Source organism: Ranitomeya imitator, chromosome 4 (genome assembly GCF_032444005.1).
Source record: "Ranitomeya imitator isolate aRanImi1 chromosome 4, aRanImi1.pri, whole genome shotgun sequence".
In the NCBI taxonomy this organism is placed as follows: domain Eukaryota; kingdom Metazoa; phylum Chordata; class Amphibia; order Anura; family Dendrobatidae; genus Ranitomeya; species Ranitomeya imitator.
This window is the reverse complement of record NC_091285.1, coordinates 46,006,821-46,034,660: the sequence shown is the minus strand read 5'-3', so window position 1 is coordinate 46,034,660 and position 27,840 is coordinate 46,006,821.

Genomic DNA, 27,840 nt, shown 5'->3' with positions numbered 1-27,840 from the left:
TAAGACCCCTTTAAATTTTCACTCTTTGTTTCATTGCGGCCATTTGGTAAATTCAAAAAAGTTCATTATTTCTCATTAATGTACACTCTGCACCCCATCTTGACTGGAAAAAAACATTAATGTAGAATTTTTTTGCAAATTTAATAAAAAAGAAAAACTGAAATATCACATGGTCATAAGTATTCAGACCCTTTGCTCAGCCGCTCATATTTAAGTCACATGCTGTCCATTTCCTTGTGATCCTCCATGAGATGGTTGTACTCCTTCATTAGAAGCCAGCTGTGTTAAATTAAACTGATAGGACTTGATTTGGAAAGGCGCACACCTGTCTATATAAGACACACAACTCACAGTGCATGTGAGACCAAATGGGAATCATGAGGTCAAAGGAACTGGACAAGGAGCTCAGAGACAGAATTCCTTATATGTGTCCTTCTTAAAAAAAGAGTCCTACTTAGGACTGAAAGCAATTATTTTGTCTTGTGTGATATTGTAGCAGGGTGTGTGCTGTTGTCCTCTGCAATAAATGTGAAATAATAGTCAAATAGAGTTACCAGTATCTATTCAGGCTTTGCCCCTTCCAGGTAGTGACAAAGTAGCCTTAACTTTACTGTATCTATAGCAATTGTGTTGATATTCTGCTCCAGTACAAAGCTATCATTAAATCCCCACCCATGACTAATAATCAGGTGAATCTGCTCATTCTGCTCCAGTCTACACAGCAAAGCTGAAAAGTGAGATGCAAAATATATGAAATGTCATACTTTCTATTTGCTCCTATCGCATTTGTCAGGCTTTTGATGTGACTGTACAATAAATTTAAAATATATGAAACATATTTTTTTTTAGGATCCAATTCCTTTAAATTTTGCTTAAAGAGGAGAACTCACTGGGAACTGATTTTTGTATTTGTGAAAGGCTTTTGGAAATAGATTAGATGTGGGCAGAGGTGATGCTGACGCTGATCTAACAAGTCTCTCCCGGCTTTATTCCCTCGCTAGATATATACTGTAAAACAAGCCCAGACAAAACCAATTCTACAGAAATAAGAGCAGATAGAGATCGCTTGATCTATACTGTACCATATATGCCGTCTAAATGGCTAGTATTCATATTCCCGGTATCGAGATAACCATAAGAGAATTACGGAGTGTCAGAATCTTTTTCTCACCGTTATCTCTCTGTAGTAAATATCATTTCTATCCACTTAGACGACATATAGAGCCTGAAATTGAGATAAACCTATCTCTTTTTAGCTCCCTATCTTGCCAAAAGTTATCCTCTGTTGAGCATTGTTTGGAACAAGAGGTCATTTGTTCATCTGATCGGCTCCTTCTCCTGTGTAGGTTTCTTTTTTTCTTGTTTAAATCCCAGTATTATATAAGGATCTTTGTCAATGCTTTTTTTAAACAGTTTTAAAGAGAAGAGAATAGTCATCTGGGTAATAGAGGGGGTCGAGGAAAGAACTTGAAGGACACTTCTCTTGATACGGTACAATACATGCCACGAAGGCTAGGAATGTCTAAACGTTTATTATGTATCTAACCCACATACAAACTGAACTAACAAAAACTATTCACCAGCCATTGCCACCTCAACAGTACCCAGGTCCTGGACCACTTCTTGTTTTCACCAATGGCATCTCAACTCATGACTAGTGATGAGCGAGTATGCTCATTACTTGAGTTTCTCCGAGCATGCTCGGGTGGTCTCCTGGTATTTTGTCATGCTCAGAGATTTATTTTATGTAGATGCAGCTGCTAGACAGCTTGCATACATGTGGGGATTGCCTGTTTGTTTACATGCAGTTAAAAGTGGTATTAATAGTCAATAATTGGCCAATTGTAAATTTCCAAATCCAAACCATAGCTGTAGAAAACGACATCACATCTACAACCTATACATCAATCCCCCGGAGCGACATTGCTTCATTGGTTGTTGGCACATAACACTGCACCTCTAGGGTCAGGGACCAACTATGAGGTTCACTATGATGCAACAGTGGGCTTCATAAAGCCTAAGACCCTCAAGTTAAGTTTTGTAATTTTTTGGCTTACCCGAAATAGATCAATGTATAAGTTTTGGGTGTGCAGTCCATGTTTTTTCTACAGCTATGTTAAGTTTAACTTCTGTTCTGTGTAAATTGTTTGATCCTCCACAAAAAGATAAAACTACTTTAGGAGTTCAAATACATCCAATATGTACAGGAACTATCATTTCCATGTTCTATGACTGGTTTCATGTCTTATCAGCATTCTGTACATACTATAGATCCTGGTACTTTATATTTCTTTCTTCCCATCATGCAACATCCTTGTGATTTCCCAATAGCTTTCTTGCCCTGAACTACAACTCCATCTATCAGTTATACCTGTGTGCAGTTTGACAGACAGGAATGCAGGAGCAGAGAGACAAAGTCCCTCCCCAACTTAGTGGAATCCATTGCTTTCTCTTTATTGCTGGAGAAGGATTACTCTGGACAACAGGCAGAGGACAGCAAGTTAGAAATAAATAGGACACCTAGTGAATGATGCTTTGGAATGATTTTTTTTCGAGATAATTATTTTAAAGAAAGTGATAAGAAGGATTTCTATTTAGATCATCATTATCTATCAAATGAGATCTGGTTGTCTCAAAGTAGGGGTGACCATTTAGAGACTGCCCTAGTTGGTCCTTCAAAAGAGAGAGATTTTCTTCATCTTTTCCTGAAAAGATTTCACTAGCCTTTATCGTCTACTGGGTGCACCATTGTGTCCTATTATGGTGTGGGGTCATGGGGGTTTCATGCTATTTTAAGCTAAGTTCAAGCGAGTGAACCACAGGCTCCATAAGAAGCTCCATGAGAAAAGTGGGAACAAGATGATGCCTCCTGTAAAATATCACTTTCTTTTAGTTAAATTCAATTAAAAGATCGTCATAGCAGGTCAGTAGTTAAATGTTGATGCGTTTTGACTTTCCAGTCTCAATGGTCACCGATTGTTATGATTAAGACTGGAATGTCGAAAAACGTCAATATCTTACTACTGTCCTGCTGTGACAATCTTTTCATGGACTTTAAATAAAAAAAGTGCTATTTTACTGGAAACACCAGCTTTTTCTCTCTAATTGGACTACATTTACATTTACCCTCTATCTATTCCACCAAACACAACCCAAGGACCTCTGAAGCGAATAACAGATCTCTGTATAGTGGTAAAAACAGGGTGATCCTAGATTGACTTGCGTTAAGTCTGTCCATGAAAACCCATGTTTGAGTTGGCCATCCTATATTGTATGCGCTGAAAGCATCATGCTATGATGAAGCTTAAAGAGATCGTCTGGCCTTAGGATACAAGTCTGCAGCCACATTATGTGACTGCAGACTTGTGAATCCTCATGTAGTGCACGCTGAACGCTGTAAGGAATTTCTGGAGCCGGCCCCGGAAACTGGTGGTCATGTGACCACAAATATGTGGTTTGCAAACCTTCAGCCACATTACAACTAGACTCGCTTAATACACTTGCATTACACGAGGTCTCACCCATCAAGTCAATGTGTGACAACATGAATGACATGACCACCTGCTCCCTGCATTGGCATCGCGGAACCGGAGAGTGCACAGTGCGTTCAATATGAGGTTTCACAAGTTTGCAGCTACATGGAGTGACTACAGACTTGTAGTCTAAGACCGAACAACCCCTTTAAGAGATAATGATTCAAAAGTGATTCCTAATGTAAAGGAATAATGACTATAAATTATTACTAGATGAATCCTGTACCAGGTCCTGGCCTACCAGGAAACGTGTATCTTCTAGTGATTGAACGCCTAAGAGCTATGCTTTGAGTATACTGGTCTCATGGCTATCTCTAAATTTAGAGGGTTGTTCCAAATGCTATTTGTAGTTAATTTCCAGATAAATTAACATTACTTTTAATTAGTGCTACCTGCTAACTTACCATAATAGTCCTTAATTAACATTTTTAGGCTAATCATTTCTTTGCTCACAATTGAGCAGTCAAAGCGTTAACTCATTAATTTTTATGTTCCGAGAGAGTGCGTTCCTTATGGGTACTCTCCTGCTTAATGCTGATATCCCATCCATGGGCAAATATTTATGAATTGTAAATTGCATGTGTGCTATGTGCAAATAGCCGGCCCAATAAAAAGCAATAAACACCCAAGTCGCAGAAGGAATGACAGCAATAAATGCTAACAGTGACGCGTATGATAATAAGTCACTCATTTCTCCCACTATTGCTCCCCGCAGACACCCTCATCTCTCACTATCTCTAATTAATGCCAGTGTGGCAAAACTGGCGCAATGTAATTGGTGTTAGAAAAGATTAATATTCAGAGAGGTTATTTTCAACATCAAATTAGTACAGGAGCAATCAGTCTAAAAAAATAGCTTGAGTGTCGCGTGCTTGTTTGGCTAAATTGTTTGCTGGCTGTTGCAATATTTTTTTTAATAGATCATCATGTTATACAATATTGTGAAAGTACCATTCAAAACAGAAGTCCCAAGCGAATTCATACATATCAATGTCTTATTACTTCATACTATGCCCTATAGAAAATGATTTTCTGACGTCAAGACATAACTTGACTACTTACTTCCAGAAACAGCGCCACAATTGTCTATGGGCATAAATGGTATTGCAGATTGACTCCACTATCCTGAGTTGGGATTGAGCTGCACTACCAGACGTAGTGGAATATGAAACCATATTGAATATAAATTTTGAGGTACTATGGTTTTTTTTTCTGAACCAGTAATGGGGATTAATGTGATGTCACTCTAAAACACAAAGACACAGAGAAGACTAGATATGCAAAGAACAACTCTAGATGCAAGGTCTTAAAGAGTAATTTAGCTTTTTATTATTTAATTATCCTTCAGGTATTGCAAAGTTATTAATTTTTGTAATATATTTTATTACTTCCTTTAGGAGCTCCTTTCTGCAATGATGCACACTCTATTCAGTCTTTGGGAATTGTCCTGTCTGAGTATTCGGTGGGGAGCAAAGTGGCTTAGATTGGAAAAGTTTCATATATAGACTTCTTGAATATTGTGCACAGATCTTTGTTGAACATCAGGATTAGTAATGGATAGGTGTCTTATAGACACCTCTCCATTGCTAAGCCTTGGGCTTAATGTCACCGGACAATACAAAGGTGACATCAACCCCAAAAATATGAACCCCACTTGCCCACCCTACAGGGGAAGAGCTGGGCAAAGCTCCAGAATTGGCGCATTTAATAGATGCTTCTTTTCTCTGCCACAGTGGGCTGCTGGTTTTTAGACAGGTGGAGGCAATATCAATGGCCCCTTATCAGCCTGAGAATGCCAGTCCCCAGCTGTCTGCTTTAGCAAAGCTGGTTGTCAAAAATGGGGAACTCCTTTTTTAAATATTTAATTATTTATTTACATAATTTTTAAACACATTTTGGGGACCCCCTATTCTTGATAACCAGCCTTGCTAACGCTGACAGCTGACATTTGCAGCCTCCAGCTGTCAGTTTTGACTGGCTGGTTATCAAAAATACCGGGGAACCATGTTGCTTTTTTATTATTTATTTAGAAGGCAGGCGGCAGGTGATGAATACTCCCATCAGCCGCTCCTGCTCTTGCTGTTATTAGCGGCAGCAGGTGTCAGCTGATGGGAGCAGTAGTCCCATCACTAGTGTTGAGTGATACCTTCCAATATCCAGAAGTATCGGCATCGGATATCCCAAAAATATCGGATATTGCCGATACCGATACCCGATACAATTGCAAGTCAATGGGACACAAATATTGGAATGTAAATAAGCCCTTTCTGTCCTTCTACATCCTGTTCCGGAGGGAAGAAGAGCGTAGGCATGCGTGGGCGGACACTGTGCGTGTCTGTGTGTGCGGATGGGGTCTGTGCGGGCCTGCCGGGGCTCAGTGTGGGCCTGCTGGGGCTCTGTGCGGGCTGCCGGCACTCTGTGCGGGCTGCCGGGGGTCTGTGTGTGCCTGCCGGGGGCTCTGTGCGGGCTGCTGGGGGTCTGTGCGTGACTGCTGGGGGCTCTGTGCGGGCTGCCGGGGCTTGTTTGAGCTGCCGGGGGTCTGTGTGTGCCTGCCAGGGGGCTCTGTGCGGGCTGCCAGGGGTCTGTGCATGACTGCAAGGGGCTCTGTACGGGCTGCCAGGGCTCTGTGCGAGCTGCCGGTGGTCTGTGCGTGACTGCCGGGGGCTCTGTGCAGGCTACCGGGGCTCTGAGCAGGCTGCCAGGGCTCTGTGTGGGCTGCCGGGGGTCTGTGCATGCCTCCTGGGGGCTCTGTACAGGCTGGCAGGGCTCTGTACGGGCTGTCGGGGGTCTGTGCATGACTGCCGGGGGCTCTGTGCAGGCTGCCGGGGGCTCTGTGCATGCTGCCGGGGCTCTGTGCTGGCTGCTGGGACTCTGTGCATGCCGTGCCTTGCTATTTTAAGGTGACATTAAGCCGGGTTAATAATGGAGAGGTGTCAATAAGACGCCTATCCATTATTAATCCAATAGTAATAAAGGGTTAATAAAACACACACACACACACGGAAAAAAGTATTTTAATATTCTTCATTTACCCATACTTACCATACTTCAGCGCCTGCAAAAAACGTAAAATAATAAACCGTATACTACCTGTCTGCCGTAGTCCAATTAATAACGAGTGTCCCACGACGATCTCCCCTATAGAACAGTGACATTGGGGGATGTCACTGCTCTATGGGACCCTCAGTGACACACTGACAGGAGACAATGGCTCCTGCAGTGCATCACTGAGGTTACTATAGTTCAAAGTCTCACTTTATGGGAATTGCTGCGTGGGAAAATTTCTCATACTGCAATGCCAAAAGTGAGACTAGGGAATTTTTTTACAGCGGCGGAGGAATACAGTGCGGAAGGATACCTTCCTCCCGTCATTGTGTTCCTGGATCCCCTGGAGAGCGGTTGCATCAGCTGATGCTGCCGTTCTCCACCGAAGATCGTCGTGGGACACTCGTGGATTTCTGCGGACAGGAAGTATATTGGTTGTTTGTTATTTTAACATTTTTTACAGATGACACTGGCTTCCGGGAACAAAGTGACAAGTGAAGGTGAGTATGTACTCTATGTTTAATGTACTGTATGTCTGTATGTATAGCCCGCACAGAGCCCCGGCAGCCCGCACAGAGCCCTGGCATCCCGCACATAGCCCCGGTAGCCCGCACAGAGCCCCCGGCAGTCACGCACAGTCCTTCGGCAGCCTGAACAGAGCCCGGGCAGCCCGCATAGAGCCCCCAGAAGGCACGCACAGAGCCCCAGCATTCCAGACAGAGCCCCCGGCAGCCCGCACAGAGCCCCCGCCAGGCACGCACAGACCCCGGGCAGCCCGCACAGAGCTCCAGCAGCCCAGACAGAGCCCCCGGCAGCCCGCACAGAACCCCCGCCAGGCACGCACAGACCCCCCGCAGCTCGCATAGAGCCCGGGCAGCCCACATAGAGCCCCTGGCGGTAGCGCACAGAGCCCCAGCAGCCCACACAGAGCCCCGGCTGCCCGCAAAGAGGCCCCGCAACGCACACACAGACCCCCGGCAGCCTGCACAGAGCCCCGGCAGCCCGCACAGAGCCCCGGTAGCCCGCACAGAGCCACAGCAGCCCGCACAGAGCCCGGGCAGCCCGCGCAGAGCCCCCGGCAGGCACGCACAGACCCCCGGCAGCTCGCACAGAGCCCCAGCAGCTCGCACAGAGCCCCGGCAGCCCATATAGAGCCCTGGCAGCCCACATAGAGCCCGGCAACCCACACAGTGCCCCCGGCAGTCACGCACAGACCCCTGTCTGCCCACACAGACCCCTGGCAGCTCACACAGATTCCCGGCAGCTCGCACAGAGCCCAGGCAGGCACCCACAGACCGCCGGCAGCCCGCACAGAGCCCCGGCAGGCCCGCAGAGACCCCCGGCAGGCCCGCACAGACCCTCACGGTCACGCACAGACCCCGTCCGCACACATAGACACACATTCTCCGCCCACACTCCATTATAGTGCATCATTGCAGTATGGGAACTTCTGATTCCTGTATCCGATATCGCAAAAGTATCCGAACTCGGTATCAGAATTCCGATACAGCGAATATCGTCCGATACCTGATATTTGCAGTATTGGAATGCTCAACACTACCCATCACCCAACTCCAGTGACTGGAGATAAAGTTTATACCTCCAATCACAGCTGCTGTCATTTGACAGGGAATGATTTTACCACCAATCAGAAGCAGTGTTTGCCACGCTGTCATGGACATGACAGCGCAACAAACACCCAGTGTTTGTGGGGGCTGAACCTGAACAGTAACACGGATTTCCTGGTGACGTCCTAGTTTGGTGTCCGTGCCTGAACAGTAGATGTTCGGTGCGGACTCGGAACTTAACTTTTTCGGTACTCTCATCTCTACCTGTCATGTCTTCAAATGCTTGCAGATATAAGGTTCATCTGCATGTAAGTAGCACTACAGTGCTGCCCAGCCACCTTACCCAAAGAATCACTACTGGGAGAAAATAGAAGTGTGCCCAGAGTGGTTTCAGACACCGCTCAGTAGATAGTGAATGACATTTATCAGCACACCCCGACACTTTGAATGACAGCTCACTCTGCAGCAAATTTATGCAGAGCAAGCTGTCAATCAATCAAAATGCCTGGGCATGCTTCATGCCACTGTTCATATTGCTGTAAGTGGTGAATGTAGCCTCTTCATAGACACCTCTCTATTCCGGGAGGAATGAAGTCAAAGAGGAACGCCCATGAGAGTTATTATCCTCTTAACATATTGCAGTCATCATATTATATAGCACTGTGTACTTACAATAGGCCTTCTCCCCTGCTATATGTATGCAGGAAAGAAAGGAGAGGTTTTGGATGATTTCCATGCTTGCTGATCAATGATTAGTAGTGTTGAGCATTCCGATACCGCAAGTATCGGGTATCGGCCGATACTTGCGGTATCGGAATTCCGATACCGAGATCCGATATTTTTGTGGTATCGGGTATCGGTATCGGATACATAGAGATGTGTAAAATAAAGAATTAAAATAAAAAATATTGATATATTTACCTCTCCGGCGGCCCCTGGTGAGTCCGCGGGTAACTGGCAGGCTTCGTTGTTCAAAATCAGCGCTTTTAGGACCTGAGAAAAATGAGCGCGTTAATGGCTTTCAAAGACGTAGCGGGTTGTGATTGGTCGCAGCCGCGACCAATCACAAGCCGCGACGTCACCGCAAGCTATTGACGCGCTCATTTTTAAAAATGAGCGCGTTAATGGCTTTCAAAGACGTAGCGGGTTGTGATTGGTCGCGGCCGCGACCAATCACAAGCCGCGACGTCACCGCAAGCTATTGACGCGCTCATTTTTAAAAATGAGCGCGTTAATGGCTTTGAAAGACATAGCGGCTTGTGATTGGTCGCGTGGCCGCAACCAATCACAAGCCGCGACGTCACCGCAAGCTATTAACGCGCTCATTTTTAAAAATGAGCGCGTTAATGGCTTTCAAAGACGTAGCGGGTTGTGATTGGTCGCGGCCGCGACCAATCACAAGCCGCGACGTCACCGCAAGCTATTGACGCGCTCATTTTTAAAAATGAGCGCGTTAATGGCTTTGAAAGACATAGCGGCTTGTGATTGGTCGCGTGGCCGCGACCAATCACAAGCCGCTATGTCTTTGAAAGCCATTAACGCGCTCATTTTTAAAAATGAGCGCGTCAATAGCTTGCGGTGACGTCGCGGCTTGTGATTGGTCGCGGCCGCGACCAATCACAACCCGCTACGTCTTTGAAAGCCATTAACGCGCTCATTTTTAAAAATGAGCGCGTTAATAGCTTGCGGTGACGTCGCGGCTTGTGATTGGTCGCGGCCGCGACCAATCACAACCCGCTACGTCTTTGAAAGCCATTAACGCGCTCATTTTTAAAAATGAGCGCGTTAATAGCTTGCGGTGACGTCGCGGCTTGTGATTGGTCGCGTGGCCGCAACCAATCACAAGCCGCTACGTCTTTGAAAGTCATTAACGCGCTCATTTTTCAAAAATGAGCGCGCTAATAGCTTGCGGTGACGTCGCGGCTTGTGATTGGTCGCGTGGCGGTCACATGGGCGGCCCGCGACCAATCAGAAGCCGGGACGTGTTTCTCAGGTCCTAAAAGCGCTGATTTTGAACAACGAAGCCTGCCGGTTACCCGCGCTGAGTTCAGGGGCCGCCGGAGAGGTAAATATATCAATATTTTTTATTTTTATTCTTTATTTTACACCTCCCTATGGATCCCAGGGCCTGAAGGAGAGTTTCCTCTCCTTCAGACCCTGGGAACCATGAGAATACCTTCCGATACTTGATGTCCCATTGACTTGTATTGGTATCGGATATCGGTATCGGCGATATCCGATATTTTTCGGGTATCGGCCGATACTATCCGATACCGATACTTTCAAGTATCGGACGGTATCGCTCAACACTATTAGTGATTTATTCTATACTTTTCAAAGTGCAAAAGGCTTCTTCATCAGGAACAGCACAAGTAAGATATATTTTATCACCTGCTATACTCCTCGGATAAGACCCTATGTTGCGCTGATCTCTCCTACAATATGTAGAAACAGGAAGTTTCTTCTCCCTGTATTTATTATTCCCCTTGTCAACTCCTGACTCAGTTGCTCCCTTCTTACCCTGTAAGGGACTTTTGACTCATTCAGAGAACATAGACCTTGTTTGTCTACATAGAGCTTAGAAAGATAAAGCTACGATTCAGCTAGATTTAATCACTTGATGTCATAGACCTAATTGTTAAGAGAATAATTTAACGGGTAGAAAGGAAAAATGAGCAATTGTAAGTGCACAGTGCTGTATAATATGATGACTGCACTATATAAAGAGTAATACCATCCCAAACTGCTCATATTATTATTATGCCACTGGGCACAATAAATCAGAAGTAGTTGGAGAAATTCTGAAAAGTTCCTTTGAATCCGAGAGTTGTTCTTAAATTAGAAGCATCTCAGATATGTTGATGAAGCTGAATGTAATTGGTACTTTATGCGGTGTGGAGCTTACAAACAAGTCAAAACCTTCGGGGACCGGCAATTTTGAAGGGTTATTAACCCAATCATATTGATGTAATATATTATATATTAAACTTTCTTTTTCTGTTGTTTATCCAATATTCTAATTAACGAGTTCCCATAATTGAGCTCTGCAGTCAAGCAAAATGGTTGACAAACTAAGCCCCGCTAGCTTGAAACGGCGCGCAGAAAAATAATGTCAGTGGAAGGCTCAGATTTGCTTTTAAAAGTAATTAAGTCTACCCCTCTTTCATGAGCCTAGCTCCTAAAGCAGATTAGAACACAAAGAACAGTGACAGAAGACTGCACATTACTTTAAGTTAATTAATCCAAACATATTTTTTTTTTTTCCATTTAAAGATGGGAAAAGCAGAAGCTTCTGAACGTTGCAGACAGGAGATTTTCAACGTTCAAGCGCAGTAAAGTGTTAAACAGAAGGATTAAAATGCAGCAGTAATGAGCTCTATCCTTGTATGCCTGGGAAACATCCAATAATTGTATGAAACAAAAAGCAGGAGTTGTTTGATTTACTCTCTCATGGTCAGATTATTAATTAACTGAGTGGCTAAAAGGCATTTCTATAATCCAGGCCTCCTTGTCAGATGCCGCACATTTGAGCAGTCGTTTTCTTGGCTTTATAAAGTAAACATGGTCATTATAACATCTTAAACTCAGCATTTTCTTGGTGGCAAGGTGCTTGGCTCTTTCATGGTGGACTATACTGTTTATGTTTATTTATGTGGGATAAGCTAATGCACTATGTCCAAGGGAGGAAGAAAGGAAAGCGTGAAGTCTTTCGTTTTAGATCAGAAGTTTCTGCTACAAGAGGTCATCTAGATTGGAATGGTTAAGAATATAATGATCTGATCAGAAGAACACTGTCAGGACTTCCTTCTCCTTGCTGTGAAATCTGCAAATATCGATTAAAGTACCGGTAGCTAGTAAGTAATAGTGAAAATAAAGCATTACACATTCAGGAGTAATCCAATCAAAGTTATCCCCTATTCAAAGTATTGTTAAAGAAGCACTCCTTCTCCCATCAAAGTTTTTATCCTCTTAATATATTGCAGTCATCATACCATATGTCATTGTGTACTTACAATTGCTTATTTTGCCTTTCTACCCAAATAATTCTCCTCTTTTCCGTTAGGTCTATGAAATTTTCAATTAGGTCGATCCCAGATTCAAAGTATTGTTAAAGAAGCACTCCTTCTACCATCAAAGTTTTTATCCTCTTAATATAATGCAGTAATCATACCGTACTTACAATTGCTCATTTTGCCTTTCTACCTAAATAACTCTTCTCTTTTCCATTAGGTTTATGAAATAACATGATTAAAAACAGAGCTAAATCCTTCTAAGCTCTATATAGAAACAGGAAGTATCTTTTTCCTGCATGGGCCATCATTATAACTACAATTCTAAATCACTGCAATGTTTGTCATAGGGGTACAGGAGTAGCTCCCCACCCTGACGTGAAGTGGTGTGATGAGGTCAGGAAGCTGCTGACATAATCACTCTGCTATTGTGATTGCTGTGCTACAGAGATGGCAATGACCTGTCGGGGAACTTTGAGGTGGCAAAAAGTCACTGTATGGAGTTTATAGCACTGCTTTGAGTGCAGATTATGAGGAAGTGTGGAAACTTGCAAGCGGGAGCAGCATGGAGGTGGGTAGACCGTATGGAGCTTTGGGGTCACAGTATGTGGAAGTATGTAGAAGAGCATAGGGACAATATGGAGAAAGTGGGATGTCCATATTGATAATTGGGGTCACAGTGTGGAGAGGTGGGAGCATTGGGACAATATGGAGGAATGAGTGACCATATGCAGAAGTGAGGGCACAGTATGGAGAATTGGGGGACGGTATGCAGAGCAGGGATTTTGGGTGGACTGTAGGGAGAAATGGGAGCATTGGGGAACTATATGGGGAAGTCGGGGCAAAGGATGGAAAAGTAGAAGCACAATATGAAGGGGTGGACTTGTGGGGTACATTATATTTGGAGAATAATTTGGAGAAATGGGGAGACCATATGGAGAAGTGGGGGCACAGTATGGAGAAGTTGGCTTTATGTATTGACGGTCGATCTGGTAATGGATTTGTGTACGGATGGAGGTTCTCATGCGGCATTCATATACTAACAGTGGTTTTGTTCATAGACAAATGTAGAAATCCATAACTGGTAAAAGGTCGTCACCCTGCTAAGGCTTTCACCCTTTTGAGTCCTGCATTTGCTGCAACAATCACTCTGCTACTGCTGTCACCATGGTGCCTAAGAAAGAAAGTAAATGCCTTATGGAGCCAAAGATTATAGGGATTTTTGTTGCATATGAGGGGTGTTAATGTGAAGGTGAGCATAGGAGGTAAAGTGTGATTCAGGTGGTACTGGTGCTGTATTCATCTACTGACAGAGGTTGTGGTGCTACATTCATTTACAAACAGTGGTTCTCATGCTGCATTCATGTACTGAAGGTGGTTGTTGTGCTGCATTAATTTACAAAAAATGGTTCTGGTGCTGCATTCATGTACTGACTGTGGTTCTCATGCAGCATTCATGTACTGACAGTGGTTCTTGTGCTGCATTCATGTACTGATAATGGTTCTGGTGGTGTATTCATGTACTGATGGTGGTTCTGGTGCTACAGTCATGTACTTATGGTGGTTCTGGTGCCACGCTCATATGACGGTGGATTTTATCTTGCACACATATAGCAATCCATAACATACTTTATGGCTATGTTAAAACTTAAACATACTCAAAGCTTAGAGTTTTAAGATTATGAGGAGGATTTGGTAAGTTTCTGTTCAAAAAACGCAGTTTAAATTAGTGTGTGTTCACACTGGAGCAGAAATAGAGCTCTCAAATCCTCCTCAAATACTCAAATTGGTTCTGGTGGTGCATTAATGTACTGATGGAGGTTCTAGTGATGTATTCATATAAGTACATCTTTAATACTTTTTCAGCCCTTGGGATTTATTTACTATGACAATCTAGCCAATGGACTCACAAATGTTGTGCTCCCATGGTGTATCATATTATTTGCTGCAATTGTGTCCCACAATATCACATACGAAGTGGAAGTGGAAGGAATTTTAGAAAATTAAAACTGTATGGATAGTGATTTATCCATCTGGAGACTGCACAGGAGTCTCAGGATGGTGCTTTACAGATTAAGTGTGTGGACACTTAGGGTACCGTCACACTATAACATTTCGATCGCTACGACGGTACGATTCGTGACGTTCCAGCGATATCGTTACGATATCGCTGTGTCTGACACGCAGCAGCGATCAGGGATCCTGCTGAGAATCGTACGTCGCAGCAGATCGTATGGAACTTTCTTTCATCGCTGGATCTCCCGCTGTCATCGCTAGATTGGTGTGTGACACCGATCTAGCGATCTAGCGATGCGATCCAGCGATGCGTTCGCTTGTAACCAGGGTAAACATCGGGTAACTAAGCGCAGGACCGCGCTTAGTTACTCGATGTTTACCCTGGTTACAAGCGTTAAACTAAAAAAAAAAAAACAGCACATACTTACATTCTGGTGTCCGTCAGGTCCCTTGCCGTCTCTGCTTCCCGCACTGTGACTGCCGGCCGTAAAGTGAAAGCAGAGCACAGCGGCTGTGCTTTCACTTTCACTTTACGGCCGGCAGTCACTGAGTGCGGGAAGCAGACTGCAAGGGACCTGACGGACACCAGAATGTAAGTATGTGCTGTTTTTTTTTTTTTAGTTTAACGCTTGTAACCAGGGTAAACATCGGGTAACTAAGCGCGGTCCTGCGCTTAGTTACCCGATGTTTACCCTGGTTACCCAGGGACCTCGGCATCGTTGGTCGCTGGAGAGCTGTCTGTGTGACAGCTCCCCAGCGACCACACTACGATTTACCTACGATCACGGCCAGGTCATATCGCTGGTCGTGATCGTAGGTAAATCGTATAGTGTGACGGTACCCTTAGGGAGGCACAGGGAGAGATCAGACAGAACATTCAGGATGTAAACAAAATAGAATACGAGGATGGCTGCAGGGGAGTTAAAAAGGAAGAATACAGCCATATCTGTTTTTTTTTGTCTTGATTATTTGTCATTAATCTCAAATGCAAAACCTACTTTAGCGTCACTTAAAAGTCACTTAGATTAATGATTCTGCTAAGTTATCCACAACAGTAATTTATACTGATCACACATATGAATCCTAATAGGCTAGTTGTGACTTAGGAGCCTGTCTACTCACAAATAACTGAAATACCGTGACAGTTGCACACCTAAAAAAAAAAGTGTCAAAGACCACTAGTAGGGAAGTGAAAGCAGAGCTGAGGACCATATAGCAGTACTGTAATGGAATATTGCCCTTTATTCAATAGTGCACACACAAATTTACCGATTATTAAAACATTTTTTACACTATGATGAGTGTTTCATATGCTTAAAGAAATATACGGCACTACCCTGCGTTCCTCTAACATCATTTTATCCATATTATTACCATAAATATACCCACATCTTTCATTTTGGATTTATAGCGAATGACCGGTGACCTCTTTTGCCTTTGATGATATCTGCAATGTGATCTTAACTACTTACCATATGTGTATATACATTCTAAGGAGGTCATATTGTGTGATTGTTTCTTGAGTCAAGTGACATGAACTCCTTGATACAATTGTCTAAAGAAAACAGTTGCATGGGCAAGAGGTCACCGAGAATGAATCAGAGATGGAGATTCCTGTATCTGGCAGGAAGCAAGTCAGATCGACTTGGAAATAGGCTATTGTCTCACGTATACACTTACGTCACTGTGTGTGTGACTCAAGAGCCTTCTGGGAGATCACAAAGTACTACAGATCCTTCCTGTGCCTGAAGAGTTAACTAACATAGAAAAAACATCACCAGTAAAAAAGCCAGATTTTGATAACCTGCATGTAGACATTTGCAGTTATTGTAAAGTTAGTTAGTTTTCACCTTACCCTGACAAACTTCTAAAGCTGTTTGATATACAGTATACAGTATAATCATGACTCCTATTATTATCATTACCACATACTTTTACAATCAATTATGTATGCATTTTATTGTCTTTTACACTTATAGTTTAAAACAATATGCCTTAAAGCAAAAAAAAACAAAACTACATTTTAATTACCGTATATACTCGAGTATAAGCCGACTCGAGTATAAGCCGACCCCTCTAATTTTGCCACAAAAAAACTGGGAAAACTTAATGACTCGAGTATAAGCCTAAGGTGGAAAATGCAGCAGCTACTGGTAAATGTCAAAAATAAAAATAGATACCAATAAAAGTAAAATTACTGAGACATCAGTAGGTTAAGTGTTTTTGAATATCCATATTGAAACAAGAGCCCCATATAATGCTCCATACAGCTTATGATGGGCTCCATAAGATGCTCCATATTAAAATATGCACCATATAATGCTGCACAAATGTTGAATATGACCCCATAAGATGCTCCATACAGATATTTGCCCCCATATCATGCTGCACATGGCCCCATAAGATGCTCCATACAGATATTTGCCCCCATTTAATGCTGCACATGGCCCCATAAGATGCTCCATACAGATATTTGCCCCATATCATGCTGCACATGGCGCCATAAGATGCTTCATACAGATATTTGCCCCCATATAATGCTGCACATGGCCCCATAAGATGCCCCATACAGATATTTGCCCCATATCATGCTGCACATGGCCACATAAGATGCCCCATACAGATATTTGCCCCCATATCATGCTGCACATGGCCACATAAGACGCTCCATACAGATATTTGCCCCATATGCTGTTGCTGCAATAAAAAAAATTTAAAAAAATTACATACTCACCTCTCAGGCCCCCGATACTTGCTATACTCACTTTTCCCGTTCCACCGCTGACCGCCGCTGTGTCTTCCCATCCTCTGCACTGACGATCAAGAAGAGGGCGGCGCGCACTAATCGAGTCACCGCGCCCTCTGACACTGAGCATCACTGTGGAAGACACAGCGGTGCTACCGGTGGCACAAGGAGCAGGTGAGTATCGCGCACTGCCCCCCATAATACTGACCTGTTCCTGCCCAAAAGGTGGAGGTACCTTAAATAATAAGTGTCTCCCAGCCATTGGCTGGGGACACTTTAGGATAGCATGCTGTACCTGAAAGAGCATCAGTGCTGCGCACACACCCTAAGCATGGTACCCGGAGGAATCTGCAACCTGTACGCAGACCCTGACAGCAGCAGCAGGAGAAGGGGGAGGGAATGAGGGGCCATGGAGGTGAATGAGTGGGTGTCTCTGCCGGGGGGGACGGCATACAGGGACACCGACAACTACAGTACCCCCCGATTACTCCCCCTCTTTTTCAGGCCCGCAAGAAATCTCTCCAGGAGGAGAAGGGCATGGATGTTCTCCCTCAGCTCTCAGAACCTCTTCTCAGGATCAAACCCCTTCCAATCCACAAAAAAAAAAAGGTTTTTATTCTTACCCTTTTGTTGCCCAGATTGTTCTCAACCTCAAAAACATCTTCAATGCTGATAGTATCAGGAGTGTTAACAGGATATTTGAAAAAAGGACTGAGGACGACAGGCTTGAGGTGAGATGCATGAAAGGAATTGAAGATTTGTAAAGAGGCTGGGAGTTTGATCTTGTAGGCTACCATATTAATCTATTTTAAAACCTCGAAAGGACCGATGAAGCAAGGGCCCAAAAGTACCTTGAAATTAACATACTTGGACGACAGCCAGATCTGGTCCCGAGGAACAAAACAGAGGCAGATCCTGAGTCTCTTGTCTGCTTGTCATTTAATCCGTTCAGGGGATTTCAACAAGGTCGTCTTGGTGTCCTCCCAGATCTTATAAAATCCCTTGATTAGGGACTCAGCAGCTGGAATATTGGTGGTGGTAGATACAGGGAATGGATATTTGGCAGAGGATTCACTCACATGGTTGTTGTATGAGAATTCAGCTCAAGACAGGAGTTTGGCCCAGTTACTGTGATGGGCATTGATGAAGTGATGAATATTACTCAGGAACGATTGACCCACTCTACTTGGCCATTGAACTGAGGATGGTAGACCGATGAGAAATTAAAAGTGACATCCAGTAGCTTGTAGGTGTCCCTCCACAAGTGAAAGTAAACTGGATGCCTCTATCCCAGACAAAATGGAGCAGTAGTCCATGGATGTGGAAAATATGTGGAATAAACTTCTCAGAAAGCATTAGAGCAGATGGAAGGCTGTGCAGTGGAGTAAAGTGAGCCATCTTGGAGAAGCGACCCTCGGCCGATATTGGAAGATCAGTGATGAAATCTATAGCGATATGCTGCCATGGAGCACATTTTTCAGGCAAAGGAAGTAACCAACCGGTTGGAAGCTGTTTTGGAGTTTTGTTCTGGGCACAAGAGGGACAGATGAAATCTGCAATATCCTTGCACATGGTAGGCCACAAATAGTGCCAGAAAGTGAGGAAAGCCATCTTCATCTGTACAGCATGGCCAGCCAACTTAGATGAGTGACCCCAGAAAAGGACCCACTTCCTTTCTGGTTCAGCTATGTAAGTCTTTACAGAGGGGAGATGAGACAAATCCAATGGAGTAACAGTAATCATTTTGGAAGGCTCAATGTGTTTAAGTTCCTCCTCCTGGTCGGAAGACAGATCTGATCTGGAGAGTGCACCATCCTTGACGTTGTTGTCAGCCGTCTGGAAATGGAGAGTAAACTTGAAGGTGGCGTAGTACCAAGACCTCCTGGCTTGGTGAGGATTATCCACTGTACAGACTGCAAATAGGCTAGATTCTTTTACTCAGTGTAGATAGCCACCAGACGCATAGCCCCTTCCAGCAATTATTGTCACTTCTATATCGCTAGCAATTCTCAATCACCTATCGAGTAATGGCATTCTGGAGAAGAGAAGAAACCGCAGGTCACCATGTGGCCTGACTAGGACTTTTGGGTAAGAACAGCTCCGACCCCTGAGGAAGAAGCATCTACCTCCAGAAAGAACTGCTTATTATTGTCCAGATGATGCAAAACAGAAGCTGAGGAGAAGGCCGTTTTAAGATTGACCCCGTTGCAAAGAGAAAAGAGAGACTGACAGCACTCACTCATTGGGGCGCCTGGTCCACATCCAGGGAACCTTACTGGAACATCCACATAGTCCATAAAGAAACAAAGGACCAGCGCTCCATCCGGGTGTAGTATTCCAAATAACGATCTTCATTGAGCCGTGTAACAGCAACGTTTCATGCTTGGAAAATGACCCCCTTGCAAGTCAGGGCAGAAATATGAGCAGTCCAGGATGAGAAATGAGGAATGAACTGGTGGTAGTAATTCGCAAATTCAAGAAACTGCTAGATAGCTTTCAGACCATCCAGACGGGCGACGGCGCACACCTTCTCGGGATCCATTTTCAGGCTGGTCTCGGAAATAATAAATAATTTATCTAAGAAACGGAAGAGAAGTCTGCGCACAGACATGCTTTTCATATGTGGCATACAGACGGTTCTTCCTTGACCTCTGCAGAACCTGGTGAACATATCTTCAGTATGAATAAGGATAGGGGGAGGACACCAAGATATAGTTGTGCTCAAAAGTTCACATACCGTGGCAGAAGTTTTGCTTTCTTGGCCTTTTTTCAAAGAAAATGATTGATAACACCAAAACTTTTCTCCACTCATGGTTAGTGGTTGAATGAAGCCATTTATTGTCAAAGTACTGTGTTTTATCTTTTTAAATCATAATGACAACTCAAAACATCCAAAGGACCCTGATCAAAAGTTAACATACCCTGGTGATTTTGGCCTGATAACATGCACAGATGTTGACACAAATTGGTTTGAATGGCTACTAAAGGTAACATCCTCACTTGTGACCTGTTTGCTTGTAATCAATGTGTGCTTAAAAGCTGAGTGAGTTTCTGGGATCCATACAGACTCTTCTATCTTTCATCCAGCCATTGATGTTTCTGGATTGTGAGTCATGGGGAAAGCAAAAGAATTGTCCATGTATCTACGGAAAAAAGGTAGTTGAGCTGTATTAAACAGGAAAGGAATACAAAAATATATCCAAGGAATTGATAATGCCAGTCAGCAGCATTCAAACTGTGATTAACAAATAAAAAAAAAAGGTTCTGTAAAAACAAAATCACGGTCAAGTAGACCAACAAAAATGCCGTCCACAATTGCCAGGCAAATTGTTCGGGATGCAAAGACAAAACCCACAAGTAACACAATCAGCCGAAATACAGGACTCTCTGAAAACTAGCAATGCTTCTGTTTCAAGATGCACAATAAGGAGGCACTTGAAGAAAAATGGGCTGCATGGTTGATTCACCAGAAGAAAGCCATTACTGTGCAAATGCTACAAAGCATCTTACCTACAATACGCAAAACAGCACAGAAATAAGCCTCAAAAGTTCTGGAATAAGGTAATTTGAAGTGATGAGATCAAAATTGAACTTTTTGGCCACAACCATAAATGTTACATTTAGAGAGGGGTCAACAAAGCCTAGGATGAAAGGAACAACATTCCTACTGTAAAGCATGGAGGTGGATAGCTGATGTTTTGAGATGTGTGAGCTACAAAGGCACAGCAAACTTGGACAATGTTGAAGGAAAGATGAATGCAGCACATTATTAGCAAATACTGGAGGCAACTTTGCACTCATCAGCCCGGAAGCTGCGCATGGGACATACTTGAACGTTCCAACATGACAATGATCCAAGACATAAGGCCAAGTGGACTTGTCATTGACTACAGCAGAATAAAATGAAGGTTCTGGAGTGGCCATCTCAGTCTCCCAACCGCATTATCAATGAGCCACTCTGAGGAGATCTCAAGCACGCAGTTCATGCTAGAAAGCCCAGGAATTTATAGTAACTGGAGGCTTTTTGCCAAGAGTGGGTAGCTTTACCATCTGAGAAAATAAAGTACCTCATCCACAACTACCAAAAAAGACTTCAAGCTGTCATTGATGTTAGAGGGAGTGCACACGAGCATCCCTGAAGCAAAGCATCCCGAAGATAAGCATCAAGCAAAAGGTAGTTATTCCAAGGCAAGGAATAAACATCCATCTTCTCTCTTCACACAGGTTCAACTTCCCACCTCTGCTTGCTTTCGCATCTGCTGCAATAGACTCTAATGGTACAACCTCCCACCTCTGCTTGCTGTCGCATCTGCTGCAATAGACTCTAATGGTACAACCTCCCATCTCTGCTTGCTGTCGCATCTGCTGCAATAGACTCTAATGATACAACCTCCCACCTCTGCTTGCTGATGCATCTGCTGCAATAGACTCTAATGGTACAACCTCCCACCTCTGCTTGCTGTCACATCTGCTTCAATAGACTGATGGCACAACCTCCCACCTCTTCTTGCTCTCGCATCTGCTGCAATAGACTCTAATGGTACAACCTCCCACATCTGCTTGCTGTCGCATCTGCTGCAATAGACTCTAATGGTACAACCTCCCACCTCTGCTTGCTGTCCTATCTGCTGCAATAGACTCTAATGGTACAACCTCCCACCTCTGCTTGCTGTCGCATCTGCTGCAATAGACTATAATGGTACAACCTCCCACCTCTGCTTGCTGTCGCATCTGCTTCAATAGCCTGATGGCACAACCTCCCACCTCTGCTTGCTGTCGCATCTGCTGCAATAGACTCTAATGGTACAACCTCCCACCTCTGCTTGCTGTCGCATCTGCTGCCAAAGACTCTAATGGTACAACCTCCCACCTCTGCTTGCTGTCGCATCTGCTGCAATAGACTCTAATAGTACAACCTCCCACCTCTGCTTGCTGTCGCATCTGCTGCAATAGACTCTAATGGTACAACCTCCCACCTCTGCTTGCTGTTGCATCTGCTGCAATAGACTCTAATTGTACAACCTCCCACTTCTGCTTGCTGTCTGTCATCTGCCACTTTACCATTTAGCAACATATTTTAATGCGCCTGCTTAATGATTGGTATAATTCAGTTGTTGCAATGTACGTTTTACTCACTGTTTGATGTATATCCATGACTGTGGTCACTCTAGATATTATCTGGTGGAACTATCCATCTCTTCTGACTCTGTATTCTGGACTATACATTTAGAAACATCCTTAGGGGTGCACACATGTTGGGGTGCAAGTGAACATCCCCGAAGCAAAGCATCAAGCAAAAGGCAGTTATTCCATGGCAGTTAGTCAGGGCAGGAATCAGGTAACCCACACTCTGCTCCACCTTTTATCCACGTGCTTTATTCCTATCCTCTTATGTTCCCTTGCCATCCACATTCATCGCACCCCCCCCTCCATCTCTACTCATATACATCAGCTTCTCTCTCCTTCCCTCTCCCATGTACAGTTCCCATGCACTTCTCACCTTCCTGAAATAACTCAGCCCATTTTGCCCAAACACACTGCAGAAAAAATTTTTGTACAATTCCAAAAACTACTTGCTCTTTATCCTCCTACTCCTTCTGATCTTGGGGGAAATCTCTCCCAACCGTTGTCCACCATCCCCCAACCTCAACCCTATCCTACCTCGTATTACAACCACACTAATCTTATTAATATTGCTTGCTCTCCTTCATATCCCTCTTTGAATTGTACCCTTTGGAATCCATGGTCTGTATGTAACAAACTTTCTTTTCTGCACAATTACTTTCTGAACAACTCTCTGAATCTGTTGGCCCTCACTGAAACCTGGATTCAGGATTCTGACACTGTCTACCATGCTGCCATTTCCATGGTGGCCTTCAATTCTCCCATTCCCTGAGACCCATAAACAGACATAGTGGTGGAATCGGCATACTTCTGTCCCAACAATGCACCCTCCAGGTCATCCCCCCAGTTCCATCACTCTCATTCCCTTCTTGTGACGTCCACACAATCAGGCTCTTTTTTCCCCTCTCCCTCAGAGTAGCGGTCATATATCTGCCCCCAGATCACCCACCCAGTTCCTTGACCACTTCTCAGCCTGGCTGCTGCACTTCATGTCCTCAGAACTCCCAACCCTTATCCTGGGAGACTTCAACATCCTCACTTCCACATATGCATCCCAGCTTCTATTACTAACCACTTCTCTCGGCCTCTCACAGCTCTCAACCTCTGAAACACACAAAGACGGTAACACTGTTGACCTGGTCTTCGCCCGGTTCTGCTCGCTCTCCTACCTAAATTACTCACCACTTCCCCTCTCTGATCACAACATTCTCTCCTTCACACTCACAATCCCTCGCCCACCCCAGTACACTCCTACTTAACTCTCATACACTTTCAGACTCCTTACACTCATCACTGTCCCCAAACTCCTCTTTTTCCTGTCCTGATCTGGCTGTACATCACTACAATGACACTCTTAGAAGCACCCTGGACCAAGTAGCTCCCCTCACCCTCAGAACCTCCAAGCACAGAGTAAAACAGCCCTGGCTCACATCACAAACTCGATTTCTCCAGCGATTCTCTAGAAGTGCTGAATGCTTATGGAGGAAAACTCACACACCAGAAGACTTCATCCACTTCAAATTTATGTTTAGAACCTATAATTCTGCCCTTCACCTCACCAAACAGACCTACTTTGCCACCCTGATCTCGTCACTATCCAACAAGCCCAAGAAACTTTTTGACACCTTTCACTCAAAAGCAGAAGCCCCTATCACAGACATTTGTGCTGATGACCTGGCCTCCCACTTTACAGAGAAAATAGATAATATCCGTCAGGAAATCCGCTTCCAGCCTCAAAGTGCTGTGACTCCCATCCCTCCCTGCATTTCCCCTAGCTCACTCTCCACATTTGATCCCATCACAGAAGAAGTCTCCAGGCTCCTCTCCTCTTCTCGTCCAACTACATGCACTACTGACCCCATTCCCTCACACCTCCTCCAGTCATTACAACTCACCTAACTACAATCTTTAATCTTTCCCTCTCCTTGGGCATCTTCCCATCCTCCTTCAAACACTCTATCATTGCTCCACTACTAAAGAAACCCTCACTCGATCCATCCTGCACAAATAACTACAGACCAGTCTCCAACCTCCCCTTCATCTCTAAACTCTTGGACTACTCCCACCTTACCCGTTACCTCTCCAGTAATACCCTCCTAAACCCTTCACAGTCAGGCTTCCGCCCCCTACACTTGACAGAAACTGCACTCATCAAAGTGACCAATGACCTTCTGACAGCAAAGTGTAACGGTGACCACTTGCAGCTCATTCTTCTTGACCTCTCTGCAGCTTTTGACACTGTTGACCACCATCTCCTACTCTCTAGGCTCCAGTCACTAGGCATTAAAGGGAATCTATCACCCCAAAATTCACCTATAAGCTAAGGTCTCCGGCATCAGGAGCTTATCTACAGCATTCTGTAATGCTGTAGATAAGCCCCCGATGTAACCTGAAAGATAAGAAAAATGAGTTAGATAATACTCACCCAAGGGCAGTCCCGGTGTGGTCCGTTCTGATAGGCGTCGCGGTGCAGGTCCAGCGCCTCCCATCTTCATGACATCATTGTATGAAGATGTGAGGCGCTGGACCCACACCGTGACACCTATTAGAATGGACCACACCGGGTCCGCCCTTGGGTGAGTATAATCTAACTCATTTTTCTTATCTTTCAAGTTACATTGGGGGCTTATCTACAGCCGGGTCCAGCGCCTCCCATCTTCATATGATGACGTCCTCTTGTTTGCTTAATGCCGTGGGTCCTGCGCAGGTGTACTTTATCTGCCCTGTTGAGGACATAGCAAAGTACTGCAGTGCTCAGGCGCCGTGCCTCTTTGACCTTTCCTGGTGCCTGTGCACTGCAGTACTTTGCTCTGCCCTCAGCAGGGCAGATAAAGTACATCTGCGCAGGATCCATGGCATGAAGCAAAGAAGAGGATGTCATCATATGAAGATGGGAGGCACTGGACCCAGACCTGTGACGCCCCTCAGACCCAGACCGCACCGGGACCACCCCAGGGTGAGTACAATCTATTTTTTTTTTCTTTCAGGTGACATCGGGGGCTTATTGACAGCATTACAGAATGCTGTAAATAAGCCCCTGATGCCGGTGGCCATAGCTTCTAGGTAAATTTTAGGGTGACAGATTCCTTTTAAGGACACTGCTCTCTCCTGGTTCTGTTCCTATTTTTCCGATCGCTCCTTCAGTGTATCGTTCGTTGGCTCCACTTCGTCCCTTCTTCCTCTCACTGTCGGGGTATCTCAGGGCTCAGTCCTTGGCCCCCTTCTCTTCTCTCACTACACAGCCTCAATTGGACAGACCATCAGCAGATTTCGCTTTCAGTACCATCTTTATGCCAATGACACACAACTATACACGTCATCTGCTGACATAACCCCCGCTGTACTACAGAACACCAGTGACAGTCTGTCTGCAGTATCTGACATCATGTCCGCCCTCTATCTGAAACTCAACCTCTCCAAAACTGAACTTCTTCTGCTCCCACCATCTACTAACCTCCCTAAACCTGACATTTCCCTCTACTTGGGTGGCACCATAATATCACCCCAGACAGCAGGCGTGCTGTCTGGGTGTTAAGTTTGACACCAATCTCTCCTTAACTTCCCATATACAATCCCTTGCCCTCTGTTGCCACTTACACCTAAAGAACATCTCTAGAATCCGCCTTTTTCTCACTATGGAAGCAACAAAACCCCTCATTGTTGCCCTGATACTCTCCCGCCTGGACTACTGTAATGCTCTATTAATTAGCATCCCCTTTACTCGACTTTTCAGTCCATCCTTAATGCATCCTTAATGCAGCAGCCAGGGTCATCTACCTGGCTAATCAGTATTCAGATGCTGCCGCTCTTCGCCAGTCTTTACAATGGCTACCCATTCATTATAGGATCCAATTCAAAGTAATTGTTCTCACCCACGAAGAATCGTGTTTCAGCTGGGGAGGAGGATTTCTGGATTAATCCCCTAGCAAGACTATTTGGACATGGCTCGAGTCTCAGTCTGAGACATGGGTAGATTCAGCCTCATGGAGGGGCTGCCCCTGGAAGAAGATTGATAGGGCAGTCATATGACCTATGGGTTGGTAGTGTCTCTGCTTCCTTCTTGTTAAAAAGGTCGGCGTACGTCCAATATGGCACAGTAAAACCTGGTAATGGAGAAGCCGGGAGTCGAGCAGGACGAATGAGAACAAGGCAATTTTCGTGGCATTCCTGCCCCCAAAGGAGTACTTCTCCAGATTTCCAGTCAAAGACAAGCTTGTGTCTCCACAGCCATGGCAGACCTAGAAGCAGAGGATGAGACAGACCTGACGGCACTTAGTGAGGAATCTTCTCTGAGTGTAGCATTCCTACCCAAAGTGTCAAGCAAAAGAGAAAGAAGTGTGTATGAAGTGGTAAGGATCACCAAAAAATATATGTAAAACAATTAAATTTAATTATTGAAAAACAAGATAGACGACACAATTTAAAAACAGTTAAAAGCCAGAAGGCTAAAACACAACTGGAAGTCCGTATAGGGACAAACCAAGCTCCTTCCCTGTGTAAACTGGGGTGAACTAAATAAAGTGGAGAAACCAAAATGCCCTGGGATATCAGATGTTATATAAAATGGCAAGCAAAGATGGCTATATTACTACTTTTCTCTACAGGAAGCCCAATTCAAAATTCTATACAGTAGCTTTCATCCAGAACATGTTCGTGATGGAATACTAAAGAGCCAGTTTTTCTGTGTTCTATGGAATTGCAGGGATTTGAAAGATGTTCATATGGAGGCAAGGGACCTTACATCTCGGTATATGTATCTTTAAGTGTGTGAATAGTGATCCCAGTGGTTATTTGTATTACCCTTATCTTTCTTTTTTTCCATTCCTACTGGAAGTTCCATGGGCTTGGTATCGACAGAGGATTGGCTAGGAAAGAGGCTTTCCATTCACAATAGAAGCATCTTCCCTCTGCACAGCAAACCTCCTGATGATGTTTAGCCATCTTCACCTGGTCAATCTGTACAGAGTCTCAGAGAGAAGCTAAAGCAGAAGTTTACTAAGTGATTGGCCTTTGAAAAGTTGGAGCTAGGCACATAGACCTTCTCCCGCGGGTAACCTCTTTGGAGTGCTCCTAAAACCTTATGTCTATTCAGGTAGCTAGGGAAACCAAGTCATCCATTGAGGTGGGTATATCACGACCAGCCAGCTCGTCCTTGTTTCGCCCAGAAAAGCCCTCCCAGAATGTAACCATAATTCCAGGCGAGTTCAGATGACAGGGTACGAAAATGAACCGCATACTGGCCCACTGTTAGGCTGCCCTGGCACAGCCTGAATAGAGAAGATGCTGAAGAAGAAGCACAGCCAGGCTCATCGTAAGCCTTATGGAAGGCTTATAGAAAGGATTGGAGGTTCGACACTAGAGCATCCCCTCTCTCCCATAGGGGATTGAGCCATGTGAGAGCTTCAAAAGTGAAATGGGACATGATGAAAGCCACTTTGTGCAATAATTATAGGGGATAACTCAGGAGAATCTTTGCATGAAACAAGACAACTACAGGACACAGTTCTATAAGTGGTAAAGTCTATATTATCACACGGTGATTCAAACAGGTGCAGAGAGAAACTCAGATCCACAACACTTGGTATAAATATTAAATGCAGCTTAACAGTCTATAGGGAACTTCAGAGGAAAATGCAATCAAGCAGAAAGTCTATGAAGCACAGTTATACTTGAGGATACTTGACACGAATAAAGGTACCGTCACACTCAGCAACTTTCCAATGATCACGACCAGCGATACGACCTGGCCGTGATCGTTGGAAAGTCCTTGTGTGGTCGCTGGGGAGCTGTCACACAGA